This window comes from Saimiri boliviensis, chromosome 2 (assembly GCF_048565385.1).
Source record: "Saimiri boliviensis isolate mSaiBol1 chromosome 2, mSaiBol1.pri, whole genome shotgun sequence".
In the NCBI taxonomy this organism is placed as follows: Eukaryota; Metazoa; Chordata; class Mammalia; order Primates; family Cebidae; genus Saimiri; species Saimiri boliviensis.
The window spans coordinates 184,849,686-184,870,891 of record NC_133450.1 but is presented as its reverse complement, the minus strand read 5'-3'; the positions used below and the strand labels follow the sequence as shown (position 1 = coordinate 184,870,891).

General features: G+C 43.6%; 1 protein-coding gene across 2 annotated transcripts in view; it reads right to left on the bottom strand.

Annotated features, from left to right (window-relative positions):
• Nucleotides 1–13,137, bottom strand: part of ACO1 (aconitase 1) — a 77,266-nt gene extending 64,129 nt beyond the window's left edge. The window contains exon 1 of one of the 2 annotated variants that reach the window (XM_010350424.2): nucleotides 13,029–13,137. The gene's annotated coding sequence lies outside the window, so the exon portion shown is untranslated. Of the gene's footprint in view, nucleotides 1–12,594; nucleotides 12,914–13,028 lie in introns of those variants that run through there. The other variant, XM_074394959.1, reaches the window with a different exon arrangement.
• Between the last annotated feature and the right edge of the window lie 8,069 nt (nucleotides 13,138–21,206).

Below are 21,206 nucleotides of genomic sequence, written 5' to 3'. Positions count from 1 at the left end.
AAGGGGATGATTAGCTTAAATCATGGACAAAATCCTATTTGGGCCAGTACGTTTTGCTTATGTTTAACTCTAGATTAAAATTTAAATATTAGGTTTTTGCATTTTATATAGGCAGCTATTTCCTTTCAGCATTTAAAAATATCAATCTGGGTCGATGAAGTGGCTCATGTAGTGGCTCATGCTCAACCTAGCAATTTGGGAGGCCAATGTAGGTGGATTGCTTGAGCCCAGGAGTTTGAGATCAGCCTGGACAACATAGCAATCCCTTGTCTCTACAAAAAAAAAGAAAACATTAGACAGTCGTGGTGTCACACACCTGTAGTCCCAGATACTCGGGAGGTTGAGGTGAAAGGATTGCTGGAGCCTGGAAGATTGAGGCTGCAGTGAGCTGTAATTGTGCCACTGCACTCCAGTCTGGGTAACAGAGCAAGACTTTGTCTCAAAAAAAAAATTCCAAACCCTGGCAGTAAGCCTTGCAAACAGGTTTTGTGAGGGAGACTGCACATAGCATATGGATGGATGCTAAACCATTACTCTTGTTAGAAAACCATGTCAAATCATACACCCACCCAGCTGACAGGGAGTGATTCAACAGTAGCATTCAAGAGGAGTGCCATGTAATGATGTTTATCTATCATGGCCAGATTTGTCAGGATGTTTGCAACATTCGCTGCCAAAGATCAGAAAAAATAAGATTCTCCTTTTAGGGTCTCCATTCAATCTTTGGAATACATAAATCTATGATTTTGCTACTTGTGTTATCAAAGCTTAATTTTCTTAGGTTACCTTATGATATAGACAGAGGCATAGATATTAACGGGCCCCACAAGCAGTCACAGGATTTCCACACAGCAGTAGGAGGAGCACAGGAGAGGAGTAAACCCAGGAAGCAGAACTGTCATTAGTGGGGTGGAGAGGATGAGAATTTGCTTTTTTTGTTTTGTTTTGGGGGTACATATCAGTTTCCAGGGGAGCTTGTATAGTTAGAAAAAGCCTTCAGATGATCAATTGAGAATCATCTCTCTACAGTCTAAAGTACTGACAGCACATCCCCTGATCCTTTTTTTAGGCTATCTAAAAACACAGAAGAGCGGATTTTAAAAATCTATGCAAAAGACAGAAAAGCGCCCATCTGTTTTCCTCTCTTCTCACAACTTCTGAAATATACCTGTCTTGAACTGCCATGGCTTCCAACTCTAAAGTCTAAGTACTATCACTGCATCTCTAAGGTTCACTTAAGTTCATTACAAAGGTTAGCTACATTTCGTTTCTGTTTAAAGAGAAAGTAATTGGCCCCACTTCTAAACTAACCTTTGTATATCTAAACATCATGCTACTTAAAAACAATTTTTTTTTTTGTCAAAAGTAAAATTCCAAGGATATCCATGTGAACATAAACAACATTGAGGTCAGAATCATCTAGGCCAGCAATATCACCAAGGCTTGTCAACTTAGTTCTGTTCTAAGAGGAGAGCTAGAAATATTAATCCCTTGTTTTATTTGATGTTGATGCATCTGAGAAACTGGACTAAATAACTCTGAATTTACCAAGAAACCAGGTCACTTTTATGAACACTTTTAGCTATTCATAAAAGTGATTTATGCAAAACAAAAACCTCTTAACTGTGATACTTAAAACTAGAAAAACTTTGAAGGAGATGTCATATGAGCAATTATCTATTTTTTGGAGAGAGACTGGGGGAAAGAGTGGTGCAGAAAGAATGGATTTAACAATATAACCACATCTGTCTACATATTTTTCTTGAGCACTAAGTATGTCTAAGATGCACCATATGCAACAGAGAGGAACAAAATTCTGCCTCCGTATCAGAAACCTTTGTCATCTCAGAGCAGCTCATCTCTTCTTGCTCGGTTTTTATGTTGTTGGTCTATTTTCACTCAGTCTTGTCCCATCCTGGATAACTGACCAGAATGTTCTATATATATGTCAAGATTTAAAAAAAAAAAAAGGCTTAAGTAGCTTAAATGGTCTTTAAATGGTTTTATTTTGAATTAGCCATATAACTTTTCTGTGCTTCAGTTTCCCAACCTATAAATAAGGTTGGTTAATGATCTAAAAAGTTCTTTCTAAGTGAAAAAATTCTCTAATTCATTCATTCATTCGCATTCATGTTAACTGTCTAGTATGTGACAGAAACTGTTTTAGGTCCTACAGATACATCAGGGAACAGAGACAGAGTCCCTGCCCTCATAGCACTTCTGTTTTAATGGAAGGAGACAGCATAAACAAATAAATAAATATACAAACAATGTCGGATGGTGACCCATTCTATGGATAAAGCACGGCAAGAGCAGTAGGAAGTGCAGGGGCTATAGAGGTGTTGAGATCAAGGAGGCCTCATTGATGTTTAACCACTGTGCAGTCTGGGGAGGGGTAAGCTCACATGCAACAGCCCTGAGATGAGGGCATGCCTGGTGGGTCTAAGGAAGGCCGAGGAGGCCAGGGTGAGTGAGGGCAAGAAAGGGGAAGACAGAAAAGGCAAGAGGTAGCAGGGGCCACACCACATGAGACTCTTTAGTCAATTCTGATGTTGGAAATCTATACTTTAAGTCAGGTGTATAGCTAGGTGTTTGTAGTTTATCAAAGTCCCTATTATGAGGACTTTCATAGACAGTTGATAAAGTGGCCACAAGTAAGGACTTTGATAAAGACAAACTACAAAGGCCTAGCTGTACATCTGGCTTAAATTATAGATTACCAACATCCAAATTGGTTGAAGTTTGATAAGAAATTAATTCATACATGAAAATATTGCACTGCACTTAAAAAGTGGTTACTTCCTGAAATCTAACCCTGTTTCCCTGAATTTCACTATTAAGTAACACTGGAAATTCTCAGGATGTATCACAAAAATGATCATGACTCACTCGGTAGATGTGTACAGCCACTGCCAAAAATAACAGGATTTGGGGGACCAGGGCCATGCTACAACAATGGCTGACCAGGCAGCCCTGCCTCTTAAGGGCTCCCCCAGTTCTGGGCTCACTGGCTAAGACAGGGTAGGGTATCACATGCAACTCCCAAGGAGAACGACTTAACACATCCTCTAAGCTGGTTTTAAATTAGTTGCAACAGCACCAACTCACAGAAATATTCACTTTTACTTTTTATTGTCACTGTGGGCCAATATAAGTAGAGTTTTATAAAAAGTCTTGGTGAACTTCAGCATTATAAATTCCAGAGACAGACTGAAAGTCACCAAGGGGTCATGAAACATTTGGCAAGAAAGTAAAGGAAGAAGCGGGGCATTGTCCTCAGAAGCCGGCATCTGACCTGGCCCTCTGCTCCTGACCTCATCCCCTCCTCCTTGAGATCTTCCTCAGCCCATTCTCAGAATTTGGGTCCCTTACTCTTCACCTCCCCATGGTCACCAGTGGGGTGTAGTACATGACACCTGCAGCGACCCCCAAATAAGTCCTACTGCAACTAAGTTTTTTGGGTTTTTTTTTTTTTTTTTTGGAGACATGGTCTTGCTCCGTTGCTCTGTCACTCAGGCTAGAGTGCAATGGTGCAATCTCAGCTCACTGCAACCTCCGCCCTTCCCAGATTCAAATGATTCTCCTGCCTCAGCCTCCTGAGTAGCTGGGATTACAGGTGGCCACCACCATGCCTGGCTAATTTTTATATTTTTAGTAGAGACGGGATTTCACCATGTTGGCCAGGCTGGTTTTGAACTTCTGACCTCAAGTGATCTCCCCGCCTTAGTCTCCTACAGTGCTGGTATTACAGGCGTGAGCCACTGCACCCGGCCTGCATCTAAGTTTTAAGATGAGGAGTAGTGGGTGGAGACAGCTGCACTTTCAGAAAAAGTATTACAAAGCAGGATCAGTTGACATTCAATCTTTAAGAAAGCTGCATGATTTCCTCAGGCGCCAGAACTCATTTCGCAGATTGTGGCAATGAACTTTTCTAACTCGAACTTTAGGAATTAGGAATTAGAAAGAAAGGCTGTCACTACAAGAGATTGGGTGTCTGGCTGCCAGAGGTCGTCTTACAGGGCCAACTTTACCTCTGTGAATTCACCAAGTGTCTGAGGCCAACTATTCCCACCCACCTCACCAACCTGGTTTCATCAGGGCTGAATGAACTCAAGGATGACTCATGCTAATAAAATTCTCAGATGCTCGGTATGTAAACCCATACATTTACTGATTTTCCCTAAGAAAGGCAACTGTCAGGAGGACCTGATGCTCCTGTTTCTGACCAGCAGTTCTTTCTCCACAGCAGGATAGAGGGAGGTCAGGAGCAGCAAATCTGAAGCCAGATGCAGGCATGCTTAGAGGGGGAACTGGAATGCAAACCCAAGTCCATCAGCCTCCAGATCCCAGCTCTGAAGCAGCTGGTTCCATCCCAGCAACTCCCATAATGGCATGGCTGCTTTCCTTCATTGGGTTGAAGGTGTGATAAATATTAAAGCATCATTAGACCTTGACTCTTCAGGGACCTGGGTCTTTCTACGTTGTCTATGGGAAGGGACTGGTGTAGATTCATTCATAACATGACATTTATAGACTTGGGATGAAGGGATAAAGTCTCCATCCTCCTTCAGATGCTCAGATTGAGAATGGAGACTATGCAGGAGAAATCAGAGTATCAGGCAGCCCTTGCAACAGGTGTGGTGGATGAAGGCTGACAGAGAACCATCAAGGGAAAGTACCTAATCCAGCATCAGCACATTGGAGGGGGAGAGAAAGGCCTCTACGGACAGGCGACACCATGCACAGGCCTTCCAGAATTATATAGAGGTAGGGAGTCACTCACTGAAAGAATAAGCTGGCAGATCGAACAATACATTAAAGGCGTAAAAGTGTGACACTGTGGGAATCATAAAGTTGTTCTACATGGATAAAGTACAGGGTACACGTTGGGGAAAGCTAAGAAACAAGGGATAGGGCAAGGTCTAGGTTGCTGCAAAGTTTAAATTTTTACTAAAGATAAGAGGGCACCATTAAAGGATTCTGAGCTGCAATCTTCAAGCCCAGATTTGATTTTCAGAGACCATCCTGGTAGGGGTACAGACAGACTCTGGGAAAGGATGCCAGACTGGAGTCAGGGAGGTAGGTTACGATGCTATTACAGTCATCAAGACAAGGCAATGAGGAGGTGAAGGAGGGAACAAATCCAGGGACAGTTATAAAAGCAGGGTGGACTGGGGTAGGCGAGGAAGAGAGAGAGCTCTTGAATAGCTTCTATGTTTCTCATTTGGACAAACTGGCAGAGCCAATGAACAAGATGAAAACTGGGATGTTGGTTTTAGACACGGTGGATCTGGGATAAAGATGTCCAGTGGGCAGGGGCATATATGGGCCTGGAGCTTAGCAGGTTGTGCTCGGACAGAAGCTGGGAAGAACAGCAGCAATGTGCGGGCATTATCCCATGAGTGCCAGGTCACTCCAGGAGCACAACAGCCTGGAGACACTTGGAGAGTGCCTGTGGGGTGCCAGGGACTTCACCTACTTTCTCTAATGCAGTCCCTTGGCAACTCTGTGACAAAGGCATCACCATCCCATTTTACATAGGAGAAGACAGGATCAGAGGGGTTAAGTACCTTGCCATGGTCTCATGGCTGGTAGGTGACCAAACTGCAAGTCAAACTCAGGCTCCTGATGTCAGAATCAACTCCCTTGCACCATGCTCCTCCCAACAGGCAACACAAGTGGTATCATTTTACAGTCATTTAACATATTAAGATCCAAAAAAAAAAAAATGGATTCTTAAAAAATTAAATCTCATTTCAAAATAATCTCCAAGCTCTAAGGTACATATATGGTGATGAGATGGTAAACGTCACGTTTCCTAAAACATTCTTGATTTTGGCAAAATTTGTATGACAGGTAACTTTTTAAAAGCAGGCTGATGTAAATAATACAGGCATTATCAGCATTTAGAAGGAAACCGATTTCTTGTCTAAGAAAATAAGGGTTTATGAATATCCTTAAAACCAATCCTGAGGCTAGTTTTGATTCTGCCATTAACACAAAATTGTACCTTTCAAACATCTGCCCTGCATAGCTCTTGCACATAGCAAATTCCTGGCAATAGCGTATTTATCTTATTTGTTCTCAACCAAAAATTCAAACCTGGTGATTATGTTGGAGGATACTTTCTCAGACTGACACCTTTTCTTCATGAACTATGCCAAAACTTGCACCTTGCTTTGTAACTCTACAATAGCAGTTATAGAAAGGATGATGAGGATGTTGAATAATTAAGTGTTCCATAGACTGTTTCTTGAGCAAGGGCCCAGGCAAGTGACGCTATCCAAAGATGGGCTTGCCCAGGGGTCTTCTCAGGTCAAAACAAAAGAATGAGAGAGCCACACAAGCATTCATGTGCAAACAGCCTAATTTATCTAAGGTGGATTAATTTTTGACACCAAAGATTAAAGCAGGATATGAGGAATCTGAGGAACAACTGGCTCAGAGAGTGTGATATCATTTCAATAGGTCTATGGCATTAAGAGGCACGAGAACCTGTTCTATCCCCAAAGACGTGCTTAGGAAGATGCTTCTGGATCTTCACATGTTTGCAACATCTAATTCCAAAGACTCTTGGTTTCCAACCGATTCTTAAAGTCAGTCTCTGCCACTTGCTGCTGAGGATGAGATTTTCCTCTATATTCTTAAACCTCCGTTTTACTTCTTTGCAGATTTTAGCAATGTCTGTCTGCACTGCTCTGCCCAGAGGACACGGGCTGCTGGGATAATTAAATGAGGTAACACACAGAACCACTGCATATACTGGGAACCATATACCCATGAACTGCCACAATTCATGAGATTGCTATTGACTTACCTTTGGTAAGCTCTAAATGTAGCCTGTTTCTTTTACTGAAGATTCAAATATACATTTTAAAACAAGTATTTAAAAAACAGTCAAGAATCATTCTTATCTAATACAAGTGATCCACTAATTTTCAGTTTTATTTTTTCAGGTCTTTCTCCTGGCAGGGGGCTGGGGGATGCATTCTACAATTAGAGAGGACCCAAAGGCTCCAGATGTATTTGTGAAAAAATGACAAAAGATCATTAAAATTTTTCTTTTTAGAAAGTCACCTTTTTATATTGGCTCAAATTTAAGACTCTCTTCACCACTCTAAAATATTTTAAAATCCAAACGGGTTAAAGAAAATCTTCTTGGTCCCAGGTCATATTTGAAAATTTTTCTTTTAATGTGATGGATTTCTTTTATCCTCAAAATTTTTCTTTAGTGAACTTGATCAATGCAAATTATTTTAGCATGTATTTCTTGAGCACCTTCTTTGCATTATGCATTGCTAACACCACAGGAAAGAAAATAGGCAAACATTCCTTCTCGTATTTGAAGACTGCAATCTAACAAGACAACTAAGATACACACACAGATACAATAGGATAAGGGTCATAAGAAAAGTCAAAGGAAAGAAACAGCTACAAGGGGATTCAGCAAAGGCTTTACAGGGGACTAGGAAGTGGAAGGAAAATTTAGATGCACAGGCAGAGTAAAGAGCAAATAAAAAAGTATAGAAACAGGATAGCACACAAGTGTTCAGGGACTGCTCAGCAGTTCAGTTTGGCTGACATTAGGGCAGAACAGGTTTAAGATTTTTGCTACAGCAGTCAATACATGCTTACTCCTACAAGACCTAATAAGACCTAAGATTCTTGTTAATTCTTACAGTTGCAAATGAAGATGCCAACTCTTGCCAGAGGGAAAAAGAGGTGATGTTGAAGAAAAGTATAGGGGAGGGGCTGGGCATGGTGGCTCTTGCTTGTAATCCCAGCACTTTGGCAGGCAGATGTGGGCAGATCACCTGAGGTCAGGAGTTCAAGATCAGCCTGGCAAACATGGTGAAACCGTCTCTACTAAAAATACAAAAATTAGCCGGGTGTGGTGGTACACACCTGCAATCCTAGCCACTCTGAGGCTGAGATAGGAGAATCACTTAAACCCGGGAGGTGGAGGTTGCTGAGCTGAGACTGCACCACTGTACTCTAGCCTGGGCAACAGAGCGAGACTCTGTTTCAAAAAAAAAAAAAAAAAGTATAGGGGAAACAAAATTGGCCAATTATCACTGTTCACAGTAGTTGAGGCCGAGGGTTTATACCCTCCTCTTCACTTTGTATGTCTGAGATTTTCCACTAAAAATAGAGGGAAAAAAAAATGAAGGTCAGTCTATCTAGGGAGATGGTCAGCTGATGATGGTATGAGTCAACTGAAGTGAGAGGGCGGAGCCGAGGTCAGACAGACTCTTCAGGAGAAGCAGACACAGAACAATGTGACTACATGGTCACTGTGCCTGTTTTCGGTTTCCCATGCCTCACACTCCTCACTGGGAGAGAGCAGTTGGGGTCTGCTACCAGGTAAGCTGGTGGTAAGGAGTCTAAGAAAGATAGAAGAACTGTCCTCAACATACCAGGTGTAAACATACTGCAGGAGTTCGTTTTGGTAATGTCAAATGTAGTATTTATTCATGCTTGAAAACTCCGATAAGCTACAGTGAAGAAAATCTAAAAAGCAACTGTGCTTCACTACCAAGAGAAAAGCACTTAATGTTTTGGCATATCCGCTGCCTTTGGACATGCAAGCGCAAATTCATACATATATGCACATGATTTCTCTCCTCAGAAATGTAGACTCACAGGTAAATACTGCTGTGTAACATGCTTTTTACTTTAAAAACTGTACAACAGCATTTTATAATACCAGTGTAAACGCTGGATAATAGCTCACTAAGGAACAATTTGACCTAGTATTTCTTAACCCTGGACAAGAGTCAAACATTAATACTGTTAAATAAAATGTTTTGACTTGAGAGGCTCTCTCTCAATATTATTTTGTTAATATATACTAATATATATACAAGTTCAGAGCTGTGCTATGATAAAGTAATTATTTTTATTGGGGGAGGAGGATGGTGGCAACTTTCCTATCAGAGAAATAACTCCATTTTCCTTTCAAAAGTATAGGCTGTTGGGATTTTAGGTATTTGTTTTTAAGCTGTAAAAGCAATATACGAATATGCTACGGGATATCCTTCCTCACAAAATAAACACCCATCTGGTATTATGAAAAGTAACAAAAGTTCCCTGCCTTCTTTCTACCTCATTCCACTGCCCATAACTGGTTACTGGTCTGTCTTCTACACATTCATGACGCTACTTCAAATACATGGAATGGAGTATATGACACATGTACACAACTTATGTACACAGAGATGTACAAATATGCATACACACAGGTATACACACACAGTGTACTCTACAATGTACAATATACATATACAATGAGGATTTTTTTTTTGAGACAGGGTCTTACTATCTTGCCTAGGCTGGAGTGCCGTGATGCTATTGTGGCTCACTGCAGCCTGGACCTCCCAGGTTATCTTCCTGCCTCTGCCTCCCAAGTAGCTGGGATTACATATACATGACACCACATCTGGCAATTCTTTTTTTTTTTCCTGTATTTTTGGTAGAGATGAGATTTCGCCATGTTGCCCAGGTTGGTCTTGAACTCCGGGGCTCAAGCAATCTGGCCTCTCAAAGTGCTGGGATTACAGGTGTGAGTCACCATGCCTGGCCTTTCCATCCTCTTTAAACATTTCCTTTGTCTCTGCCCCTGGAATCAAGACAGCTCTTAGAGATGCTACTAGTTTTTGCATAAGGACACACAAAATTTACACAATGGGTTAGACTGCGGGCCCATCCATCCCAGCATAACATCTGAGATGGCTCCAGGGAGGGAATTAGGAATAGGGCCCGTATGTGACTCTGTCCTCAAAACTGGAACACATTTAGCCTTCTTTTAAACAACCTACAATGGATTCTTCTATGACTGATTCCAAATCCTTTGCAGTTACTACTGCCAGCTATATCCGTCTTGGAGACTCAAGTTCCTGGTATTCACGCATAAAGTCCTGGAGAATCTCCTTTTCCACAAAACTATCTCTTTGAAGGATGGTTCTTGTTCAGATAGTCTAGGTCGGGGGTCTGCAAACTATGGCCAGCACTTGTTTTTGTAAATCAAGTTTTACTGGAACACAGCCATGCTCATTTGTTCGTATAATGTCTATTGCTACTTTCATGCTTCAACAGCAGAGCTAAGTAGCTGCAATAGAAACTGAATAACCATAACACAAAAAGCCTAAAATACTTCACTACCTATCCCTTTACACAAAAAGTTTGCTGATCTGTATTTTAGAATATGATGAAAACAGATTTTTTTCTTTATCAAAAATTTTAGAGGACCTGAATCATGTATCTTATATCTAGAATCTTTGTCTAGGCTAAAGAGTCCATTTTCTACTAAAAGACAAAAAAAAAAAAAAAAAAGACAAACCAAAAGCACTTTGGCTCTGACAACAGCAGTGTCAGCTGGCAAAGGTTTAACAACCTGAACTCCAGGGGGAAAAAAACCTCTGATGTGGCATTTGCTGATTTCCATGGCTTAACTATTCCCGCCATGGCTTATTTCAATCTAAAAAAATGTGTTGCCACTGAACACGGATTTAGGAAGAGATAAGCACAGCTGCTACTATAAACCAGATCTGAAACCACTGGCTCCTTAGGACACTTACTATCAATAGCTTAACTTCCAAGTCAAAGACACTGAGACCTAGTGAAGGTGTGTCATACCCGAGGCTGGCCCAGTGGCTAGAGCCAATTGGAGGTAGTTTCCCTGTGAGTCTGGCGGCCTCACAGGGAATTACTTCCTATGCAGAAGGAAGAGTGGGGGAAAGAAGGCAAAGGAAGTTCTTTGCCAGGCACATGGTGATACATGTTGGTTTTTATCAACATCTTCACAGTGTAGGACTCTGGTTTCCTCAGCACATGCCTTTGAAGCACACTTTAGGTAGGGGGTATTCTTCACACAGGACGAGCTTTCATGTAAACCATCTGACAATGAACAATCTCAATTAACCAACAGTTATTTAAGCTATCAGACCATAATTTCCAGAAAGACTAGGAAGGACTGCATCTTTTGTGCTCTCTACTTTCCTGACATCCAGCACATAAATGGACATATAAGAAATAGGTGGCCAATAAAAATCTACTGAAAGAATGAAGGAATGAGACCCCACCAACAAAGAGGAATTTTTTAATACAAAGAACACAGCAGGTGCTCAGAGTTTAGATCCCATTTCCTTCTCCCATCTGTGGACTGTGCAACACACACGTGCTCACATGCATGCAACATTTCTCAAATAGCCGCTGTAGCATTTAAACTGATCCATTAGAGCACAAGAGGCTCTGTGGATGAAGGAACCAAAGGGAGGATGGACTTAGAAAATTTCTTCCTTCCATGTATATATGCGTAACATCTGTCTTGAACTTGTTCGGACAAAGCACGAAGCTAAGGAAAGGTTCCTGTGAAGGATCTCACCTACTACACTCCAGGATGGTGGAAACTGCTTTTTGACAGGGGCTGAGGAAGCATCACTCAGAGTGACACACCTCTGAAACTGGAAAGTGAAAGAGCATCAAGACTGAGAATCATTATTTCAATAAACTTAAGGCTAATAGCCACGCAACTGCAAACAGAAATGAACATGTGGAAGGGAAGGCAAAAGCATGTCTCCCTGTTCTTTTGGAAGTAACATCCTGACTACTTGGTAACTCTCACACGAACCCCTACACACTTGGCACGGTCTCCCCATTGACACTTCTCTGAGTCCACAGGTGCTGTTTGCCACATCACTGTTGTAATCCTGATGGTCCGCTCTGCACGCACAGAAACAACCAAAGGCAGGTGTGAAGCCTTGCTGCCTTTTCAGGAGGCTATCAAGGTTCATCACAGCTTCACCTGGGGACCTAGTACTTGGTTTCCAAAGTGAGATCAAATCTGGTTCCAGACACCAGAGGTTAATACTATCCATGGCATGGGGTGGTGTGTGTTCCCATTCAGAGGAAGGATCACAAACAGGAAGCAGGCCCAATGAATGAAGCCTCTAAAGCATTTCCTACACTAGCACCCTCAAAGCGTGGTGCAGAGAACTCCTAGGGATGCACAAGGTCAAAACCACTTTCATAGTAATCAAATGTTACTTTTTTTCAGTCACACATTTTCAGGAGTATACAGTGGAGATCTCAAGAGTCTACATGATATGTGATAATGCAACAGACTGCAGAAGCAGCTACCGGAATCCAGCTGTCTTCAATTACGCTTGACATCGAAGAGATTTGCAAAAATGTAAAGCAATGCCATTCTCAGTTATTTTCTGTTTTGGAAAATAGAGTTCTTTTTCATAAAAACAGGCAATGTTAAGATACAACTATTTACTATTCTTTTAAAATTAATTATTAAATAGAGTACAAATTTGGATAGATATAGCTCACATAAAAGCTCCTTAAGACACTAATTTTTAAGAGTGTAAAGGGGTACTGACTTCCAAAAAAGTTTGGGGACTTCTGCCCTAGAGGCTGTCCCCCAGGGAAGAGTTATGTGTGTTGCAAGAAGGAAGATGCCATTAGGATGTGCTAGCTGAATGCGGAAAAAAATGACTTGGTCCCAACTGCAGCCCTAGCTCCTTTCTGGATCTCTGAATCTATCAGGGTGGGCTCTGTGTTCAATCCTCCCACCGAAGGGTCTCTTACCTTTCACCCCATTTTCCATTTGCCCTTTGGAGTTGATTCCCGGATCTGCCCGCACAACTTAAGCAAGGATTTCTCTACCCAGCCTGCCGGGAATGGGCCAGGACCCTCAGTGCGGGCCTCACACCCTCGGGGTGAGGACTCCCAGGGCCAGCCGCACACCCTAGGCAAGGACTTCCAGGACAGGACGCACTGCCACGGCTAAGAGGGTCTAGAAAAGCCACTTCCAATCCCTCTCCCCGGGCTGACACAGACTGGGGACATGGCGGAGCCGTGAGCCGCCAGAAACGCGTCCCCAATCCTCCCCAAGCTCGCCTCCGCGTTCCCGGGGCCGCTCTGCCTCCGGCACCGCGGTAAAGACCCGCACCGACTCCCGAGGAGCACGGGGTGGGCGGCGCTCCACCCGGGGACGTGAGTCGGGCCACGTCGGTACTCACCTCCGACTGCACAGCGGGGCTCCCGCGACCGGCGCACCAGACTCGAGCAGCGACTCCCGCTCCCCGACGTGGCGCGGTTCCAGCAGCCGCCCCCGCGCTCCTCCCACTCTCGCCCCAGGGGCCGCCGCGCGATGGGCGGAGCAGGGGCGGGGCGTGCGGGCCGCGCACCGAGGAGGGGGCGGAGCCTGCGGGCGCCCCCGCGGGCCTGGAGGACTTCGCCCCGGGGCGGGAGGCAGGCAGTGGGAGGGCCGCTCCCTCGGTCAGGGTCCGCTTCTGCCAGCCCGGGACCTGGGACGAGGGTGTCTGTTGTTCACTGCGGGGCCTAGCATGTGACTGCCCAGCGGGCGGGGAAGAAATGGAATTGTTTTAAAAAACTGATGTGGCCATCACTGCAGAGGCTTCATTAGCTGGCTGCCCCCTTACGTGTGGCCCCTTCGCCTGCCTTCCTTCTCACTCTGTCTGTCCCCACCCTACCCACCCTCTCCACCCTCGCCTTAATTCTTTATGCAAAGCCTGCCAAGTGGGCATCGGAGTCACGCTGTCAGAATAGGGCTTCAATATTCCTGGGGCAAAAGTGCTGTGTGTAGATTTCCTTGGACATGCTGCGTAACAACACTTCCTAATGCACGATGTTCGCCGGTCCCAAGTCAACACAATGGCTGGGAGATGGCACCAAGTGGGCTTCACAAGACCTGCTTTTCATGTTGGTTGGAATTGTGCCCTCTTGGGTGAATGTGAGTTCAAAGAAATGATCAGATATTCCTAGATGAAGGGTGGTGAGGTTTTCCTGCCCACAGTATTTGGAAAGTTACTGAAGTTTTCTGAATAAGCGGCGTATAGGATGAGTAAACAATAGCCAATACTAATACCCACTGCTACGTTAAACTGCCCTCCTACTTTCCACAAAGCCCTGTGATCGACTTTTTCCAGGTGTTATTTAGTTCCGCTCTTCCAACCACCCTGCAAGTGTGGAACATTACCCCTCTTTGCAAGCGTGGAATGCGCAACAGCTGAGACTCAGTCTTTTTTTGTTGTTGGGGGATGGAGTCTCACTCTGTCGCCCAGGCTGGAGAGTAGTGGCGTGATCTCAGCTCACTGCAACCTCTACCTCCTGGGTTCGAGCGATTCTCCTGCCTCGGCCTCAAACGTAGCTGGGATTGCGGGAGCCCGTCACCATGCCCAGGTAATTTTTGTATTTTTAGTAGAGACGGGGTTTCACCATCTTGACCAGGCTGGTCTTGAACTGCTGACCTCGTGATACACCCGCCTCGGCCTCCCAAAGTGCTGGGATTACAGGTGTGAGCCACCGCACCCAGCGAGAGACTCAAGTCTTTAGGTTGGTTTAACGGCAAAGCCCACACCTTTCCTGTCATGCTGCACTATGAGTACAACTACTCTCCAGTTATCTTTAACTTTGAAATATAAATACTTATATTTATTTTGAAAGGGAGATAACTGTATTTCCAATGTGAGAGGAGACTTTTTTCGCACCCACTTCCTAAATCCTTTCCATTCACATTAGTAATTAAATTTTCTTCGAGTGTCCACCATGTGGCAGAAATTCACCACAATCTCTGAAAAATCATGGTCCAGTCCCCTTGGGAGGGAGGGAGAGTGGGGGGAAGGTGAGAGCGGGTAGAAGGCTGGGGAAGACCAGTGAGGACACATCCAGCTAAATTTCGATTTTTAAAGAGGCAGCCGTTTGGAAAGCAAAGTATTTGATGTTCAACAATAACATCCATGTAACTGAGAATCCTTCACGGAAAACAATCAAATCAGAGCTCTGAAGGGAATGAGATTTATTAGTAAGGACGCTGGCCAAAACCGTGAAGGAAATAGTTCCACATCCCCCCAGTCTGCTGCTCTTGGACGTGTCACCAGTGACGCAGATCGTGAATCCAAGGGCCTGTCCTCTGTTCCTGTCCTTACTCACTGCTCTGTGGTTTCCGACACTGGCGATTCATCTTCCTTGAAACGTTAACCTCCTTTCGGCTTTTCAGCCCTCTGCTTTTAGGAGGCACCCCTTCCCTCTTTGGTCCCTCTGTTTTAGGCCCTTTCACTGCACTCTCTCCTTTTGTTTTACATATTTCCCCATATGCTGAGTTTTTCTTTCTCTATTTTCTCATCATGCAGACTGCCTGCCCCTTCTAGCTGAAGGCTGCTCTGTCTCTGTCATTGGTCTTACTTAACCTTCTGACCTCCACTCTCTTGATTTGCAGCCTTGTATGGCATCCTCACCTGGATATTCCAAAGGCGCAGGTATTAGACCGTTCTCACGCTGCTGTAAAGAACTGCCCAAGACTGGGTATTTTAAAGAGAAAATGGTTTCATTAGCTCAGAGTTCTGCATGGCTGGGGAAGCCTCAGGAAACATACCATCGTGGCATAAGGGGAAGCAGGTACATCTTACATGGCAGCAGGTGAAAGAGTGTAGGAAGCAAAGAAGAGCCCTCTACAAAACCATCAGATTTCTTGAGAACTCACTCAGTATCATGGGAACAGCATGGTGGAAACAACCCCCATGATCCAAACACCTCCTTGCGTGGGATTACAATTTCCGTGGGGATACAAAACCAAACCATATCAGCACCTGTCATTCATCACATCCAAAAAGGGAATTTAGTATCTTCTCTAACCATCTGTCTGTCCCCTCCTAACCATCCTGTTTCTTCGTCCTAATCCCGCATCCTGAATTTGTATGTCATGGTCTGTTGAGAAAGCTAAATGTTTAAGGGCCATATGACTGTGGCATATTACTATGCTCTCAATGGGTCCACCTAACAAACATTTCTGTCACAATATAAAAGGTTCTGCTAATGGCCCAGCTGAGGGCATATACTCTAGGGACCTTCGGAGAGAATGCCACCCAAGCATGTAACTGCTCAGTCACCCCAGCTCTGCTCCAGGGGCCAGAGGCAGAAGGACATTCTTTTGAAGTAACAGCACTGATTTAGCAGCCTTACCTGCTAGAAGGTTCTGCTGCTATAAGAAGAACTTTGAAGATTCTGTCAGAGACCTGTTGAGCTCTGAGGAATGCCTCATTTTATTCCACACTGACTTCAGTTACTCGCATATGCCGGACTTCCTCAGTTTATGGAAAGGTCCTAGGAACTATACCCAAGTAACTTTGTATCACGCTTTGCAATTGGCACTGCACTTTCACATACCTATCCTTTAATAGGAAGGAGGAGGGGTAAGAGAAAGACAGTCAAGTGTAATGCTTCTCAAACCTTGGGGTACGCTGAAAACACACATGCCCGTGCTGTGCTCTTAGGAGGCTGAGTTTGATGCAGGTGGTCAGAAAAACCACTCTTTTTGAGAAACACTAATGGTAGTTCTCCAAATCTCGGTGTTTCTCAGAATCACCAGAGGGCACTGCTTAAAAATGTAGCCTCCTGTATCCTCTGCCTCCTAGAATGTCTGATTCATTAGGTCACAGGTGGGGTCTGTGTTCAGATTCTGAGGATGCTACATTTTTAGCACAGGTGATTCTGCTGTTGCATGTCCCCAGATTGGCACCAAGGACCTGTTACCTAGAAATATACACTTTATGAGGGTAGGAGCCCATGTTGGTTTATAACCCCTAACACGGAGTATGGTGCATAGTAGATAATCATTCCTTGTTTATTGACTGACTTACTGTCAGAGTCTTTCTGTTGCTTACCCTTTGCTCTCTGTTGGCCTTTGCGCTGTTCAGAGTCCTCTAGCAAGGCATGGAGGGAAGACATCTGGATGGCAATGAATGAAGTGTAAGTCGTGTCTCCTGGATGCTTGAGGGGACTTTAGAATCCCACAATTTTTCGCTGAATATGTCTTCATACCAGAGAAAATTTGAAATAAATGTTTTGTTCCTCTTAAAAAAAGTTATATTCATAAGGAGGAGAGGCAGTTCTTAGCCTTATTTTGGCTCCCAGTAAATATCCAACTGCTCTTCCCGGTGCCTCTTCCCACCACACCTGCTGTAGTCTTAATTTTCGTGCTCTCTTAATTACTGCCTAAGGGCCTGATCCCTGAGCTGCCTGTCAAGGGGAACAAGCTTCCCCTGGGCAGCTGCTTATAGCTAAGCACCATTTCTCTCAATATAGCGAAAAATAAAAATCTTCACAACCGCCTGTTGAGGCTGGTAATATTACTATTGGCATTGTTTCACAGATGAGGAAACTGAGATTCAGAGTAGTTACACAGCATGCTTCATCACGAAACTTAAGCGGTGTTCCTGGCGTTTTAGCGAAGGTTGGCCTCGCTCCAGAGCTTGTGCTTTTAAGCATTATGCAACAAAATCATCAGATACTCTGAAGTTGTAAATTATTTGTTCTTTGCAGAAAAGAAGAGGGACTTAAATCTAGGGAAGAGATTTGTTCTATGACCACATAGTCTGGAACTCCTTATTCACCGATTTCCAGGGCTTGTTCTCCCTGATGATAGCACAGAGATCTCTGCTGCAGCCATGAAATGCTGGGACACCCGGGTAAGACAGTTGTCATTCTTGGGGATGGAGGTGTTGGAAATCAGGGCAGCTTGAGTATGAATTCTGGGATTGGTACATAATTCCTAGGTGTCTGGCACCATCTTTCACATGTATTAATTTGCTGGATACTTTTTGAGCACTTTGTGTTATATATTTTTCAGAATGGACAGGGAAGTACTCTCCAGGATTGGTCCATTAAATTATTTACCCATGCACAAAATAAAACTTTTTTTCAAGAAAATAACTTGGTAACATTGACAGTTGAGAGTAAAAATAAAAATTTGTCACTCTTCTGACTCATTTCTATTTCCAGTTTATAATGAGATTACTTTCACATGTCAGTTTAAGTGCGTTTTTATTTTCTTCTTGAGACAGGATCTTGCTCTGTTGCACAGACTGGAGTGCAGTGGCTTGATCACGGCTCAGTGCAGTCTCGACCTCCTGGGCTCAAGCAATCCTTCTACCTCAGCCTCCTGAGTAGCTGGGACCAAAGGTGTGTGCCACCAAACTCAGCTAATTTAAAACATTTTTATAGAGATGGAGCTCCTCATGTTGCCCAGGCTGGTCTCAAGCTCCTGGGCCCAAGCAATTCTCCTACCTCAGCCTCCCAAAGTGCTGGGATTACAGGTGTGAGCCACTATGCCTAACTTTAAGTGCTTTTTAAAGTGGAAAATCCTCTGTCTCTCTTCCCTTCCCCCATACTTGGTGAGAGGAAACAACAAACATTTTGTCTGTTCCAAGTTCATCCTTGAAAGGACCATGCAGATTAATTTAACCAGATGATGGTGAGCTACTGCCCTCTGTTGGTGAGTGTGTGGTAAACATATTGTCAAACACAAAAAGCTGAGAGAATAGTTACTTAGCATTCAAAGAAAAAACAAGTGGGCAACAGTGAGACCTTGTCTCAAAGAGGCAGAGAGAGAATAAGTATTAAGAAGGTATTAATGGATTAAGAAAGCTACCTTTTGTTCCTTAATTTCACTTTTGCTGAATGCTCTAGAAGGTAGCAGAAACTTAATTGGTTCACAAACTGGCTCTGCTAAGAGCTTGCTTGGTGTGATGAGTCCAAAAATATGATTAATTCTTACTCTGAGGGACCTGAGAATTTATTGTTTTATTATTTTCTCACGGCTTTATTGATATTATTTTGACGTTTGCCCACGATAATACAGCATTCATCTTTCACATATCAAAATCTGATTTTTTTTTTTTTACCTTTTTTTGTGGGTAATTCCAGGTTCTCACAACCTTCTAACTACATGTACCTTCCTTTTGATTTCTATGCCATTGTTAATCTTGTATTTTATAGTCATACATTGTAACTCTTGAAGGTGTTACTATTCTTGTTTTATGGAGTCAATGTTTAGAATAAAGCATACTTTTTACCATTTTTGTTGAATACTTCTTAGTAGTTCTTCTCCTCCCTTCCCCGATACTTGGTGGGAGGAAACAACAACAGACAACACAGAAAGATACATTTCGTCTGTTCCAAGTGCATCCCTGAAAGTACCACGCAGGCTAACTAAACCCAATGATGGTGAGCTACTGCCCTCTGTTGGTGAGTATGTGGTAAACACGTTGACAGCGGTAAAAAGCTGAGAGCATGGTTAGCATCAGGAGAATCAACAATTGGGTGATGGAGAAAGAGACCCTGTCTCAAAAAAAGAGAGAATAAGTATTAAGAAGAAAACATTGCCTACTGGTGATAAATTTTCCCGGGCTTCATTTGGGGAGAAATGTCTTTCTTTTATTATTTTAAAAGACCGAGTCTCCCTCTGTTGCCCAGGAGACAGAGTGTGATCTTGACTAACCACAGCCTCTGCCTCCAGGTTCTGCCTCCGAGTTCAAGTGATTCTTGTGCCTTAGCCTTCCAAGTAGCTGGGACTACAGGCAGCTGCCACCATGCCCAGCTAATTTTTGTATTTTTAGTGGAGACGGGGTTTCACCATGTTGTCCAGGCTGGCCTCAAACTCCTGACCTCAGGTGATCTGCCTGCCTTGGCCTCCCACAGTGCTAGGATTACAGGCTTGCGGCACTTTTTTTCCTCGACAGTCTTTAACTCTGTCGCCCAGGCTGTAAGGCAGTGGCATGAACACAGTTCATTGCAACCTTAACTTTCCTGGCTCAAGCAATCCTTCCACCTCAGCCTCCTGAATAGCTGGGACTACAGGTGTGCACTACCATGCCTGATTAATTTTTAATTTTTTTTTATAGACACAAGGTCTCACTGTATTGTTCAGGATGGTCTGGAACTCCTGAGCTTAAGGGATCCTCCCACCGCAGCCTCGCAGAGTGCTGGGATTATAGGTGCGAGTCACTGTGCCCAGCCTATTGTCTTTGTTGAAGAATGTTTTTTTCTGGATATTAAATATTAAATTGGCAGTTATTTTTTTTTCAACATTTAAAAGTATCAATCCAGGCCAGGCACGGTGGCTCATGACTATAACCCCAGCACTTTGGAAAGCTGAGGTTAGAAGATCACTTTAGCCCAGGAGTTCGAGGTAAGCCTGAGCAACGTGGCAAGACTCTATCTCTAATTTTTTTTTTTTTTTTTTTTTAAGTTAGCCAGGCATGGTGGCATGTGTATAGTCCCAGCTGCTCAAGAGACTGAAGTGGGAGAATCGCTTGAACTGGGCAGGTCAAGGCTGCAGTGATCCCTGTTCTTGCTTGCCACTTGCACTCTGCCTGAGTGACAGAGAGAGACCCTATCTGAAAAAAAAAAAAAAAAAAAAAAAAAAAAAAAAAAAAATCCAGCCATGTCTTCTGGCTTTGCTAGCTTTTATTGAGAAGTTCAATGTTAGTCTAAATCTTCCTGATCTGAAAGTAATCTTTCTTTTTCTCTGGCTACTTTTATAATCTTCTATTGTCTTTTGTTTGAATTTTCTATAAATTTCTTTTATTTTTTCGGAGGTTCATAGGACTTTCTGAATCTGTGGCTTAATGTATTTCAGGATTGTTGGAAAAAATGATTTTTTTTTTTTTTTTTTTTTTTTTTTTGAGACGGAGTTTCACTCTTGTTACCCAGGCTGGAGTGCAATGTCGCGATCTCGGCTCACTGCAACCTCCGCCTCCTGGGTTCAGGCAATTCTCCTGCCTCAGCCTTCTGAGTAGCTGGGATTACAGGCATGCGCCACCACGCCCAGCTAATTTTTTTTTTTGTGTGTGTATTTTTAGTAAAGATGGGGTTTCACCATGTTGACCAGGATGGTCTCGATCTCTTGACCTCGTGATCCACCCTCCTCGGCCTCCCAAAGTGCTGGGATTACAGGCTTGAGCCACCGCGCCCGGCAAAAATGATCTTTTTTTTTTTTGAGATGGAGTTTCGCTCTTGTTACCCAGGCTGGAGTGCAATGGCGCGATCTTGGCTCACCTCAACCTCCGCCTCCTGGGTTCAGGCAATTCTCCTGCCTCAGCCTCCTGAGTAGCTGGGATTACAGGTACACGCCACCATGCCCAGCTAATTTTTTGTATTTTTAGTAGAGACGGGGTTTCACCATGTTGACCAGGATGGTCTCGATTTCTCGACCTAGTGATCCACCCGCCTCGGCCTCCCAAAGTGCTGGGATTACAGGCTTGAGCCACCGCACCCGGCCAAATGATCATCTTTTAAATGTTGCTTCTATCCTATTCTCTGTCTCGTTTCCTTTTGGGATTATAATTTCACATATGTTAGACTGTCTTACTATAACCTTTACGTCTCTTAAATTTCCC